This window comes from Cannabis sativa, chromosome 5, assembly GCF_029168945.1.
Source record: "Cannabis sativa cultivar Pink pepper isolate KNU-18-1 chromosome 5, ASM2916894v1, whole genome shotgun sequence".
Taxonomy (NCBI): domain Eukaryota; kingdom Viridiplantae; phylum Streptophyta; class Magnoliopsida; order Rosales; family Cannabaceae; genus Cannabis; species Cannabis sativa.
The window spans coordinates 55,841,707-55,843,558 of NC_083605.1; positions in this window are offsets into that span (position 1 = coordinate 55,841,707).

A 1,852-nucleotide genomic window follows, 5' to 3' on the forward strand; every position below is an offset into this window, starting at 1 on the left:
CAGAAGGTTATGTTCTTCCTGGGCAGGAGAATAAAGTTTGCAAATTAAATAGGTCCATATATGGACTTAAGCAAGCTTCTCGCTCATGGAATAAAAGGTTTGATGGGATCATCAAGACCTACGGCTTTCATCAGAATGAAGATGAACCTTGTGTTTACCAACTCAAGGAAAACCAAGTAGTAGTATTCCTGGTGCTTTATGTTGATGACATTTTGATCATTGAAAACAATGTCAAGAAAATGACTCACATCAAGGAATGGCTTGACACTCAATTCGATATGAAAGACTTGGGTGAGGCAACCTATGTTCTTGGTATTCAGATTGTCAGAAACCAAAAGAACAGATCCCTTGCTCTCTCTCAGACAGCTTACATTGACAAAGTTCTAGAGAGATTTTCCATGACCAATACCAAAGGGGCAAACATGCCCTCTAGACATGGTATCCGTCTATCTAAGGAACAGTGTCCTACTGATCCTCAAGAGATAGAAGACATGGCAAAAATTCCTTATGCTTCTGCAGTTGGAAGTCTAATGTATGCTATGCTATGCACTAGACCTGAGATCTGCTATGCAGTTGGAATCATGAGCAGGTATCAGTCAAATCCAGGACGGGTACATTGGAATGCTGTTAAGTATATTTTGAAATACTTAAAGAGTACAAGAGATTATGTATTAGTCTACAAGGGTGGTGCCTTAAATCCCTTAGGCTATACAGACTCAGATTTCCAGGGATGTCTTGAAGACAGGAAATCTACATCTGGGATGGTGTTTACTCTTGGGGGTGGAGCAGTGGTTTGGAGAAGTGCTAAACAAACTGCGATTTCGGATTCTACCATGGAGGCAGAATACATAGGCTGCGGCGAAGCGACTAAAGAGGTTGTCTGGCTTAGGAAGTTCTTCACCAGTCTTGGTGTAGTTCCTGGAATGGAAAGGCCTCTAGTCCTGCTTTGTGATAACACTGGAGCTATAGCCAACAGTAAGGAACCTCGGAGCCACAAGAGAAGTAAGCATATAGAAAGAAAGTATCATATTATCAGAGAATATGTGGCAAGAGGGGATGTACTGGTGGAGAAAGTGGATACGCAGGATAACTTGGCTCATCCATTCACCAAAGTCTTGGCAGTAACTTCATTCGAAAAGCACCGTCAGAATTTAGGATTAATTGAAATGTACTGATTTGTTTTATATTAGTGCAAGTGGGAGTTTGTTGGGTTTTATGCCCTAAATAAAACTCTGTTTCAATGTAATCCAGATTATTCAATATCAATAAAGTAACAGAAGTAATTTTTCATTCACTTGTGTATGTTTTGGTTCACTTAATCAATTGCTTGTCTGTTTGATTTATAAATTCATCCAAACCCCTTTTCACATACTTGATCATGTTTATTGTGTTGTCAACACAGTGGAAAATAAACATGACTATGTGAATAAAGTATTCCTAGATTTATCAGAACATTGGGTTTCACTGATATGACAATCTACAACAGAGTTTACTTACATTTGGAGAAATGTTATGTTCTTTCCAGAACATAGGTTAAAGTAAAGCTCAGGTTGGATGCATGGAGTATGCATTGGAATGGACCGATATTGAACTTTGAATTAGATTTTGAAACTTACCGTAAACATCTATTCAATTCAATATCATAAGTTGATCCTAGATCACATGATCGAAATCCTGATATGGTTAGGCTCAATTTCAAGAGTATTATTCGTGTTCTTTGATTTGTTAGTTAAGCCTAATCTTTAGTCTGGGCAATACATACATTTTGGGAACACGGTAATGCGATTGAGGGGGAGCGCTAACATAAATATGGAATCTATAGCTTCTATCTGGCGAATAGTAAGCAAAGGGT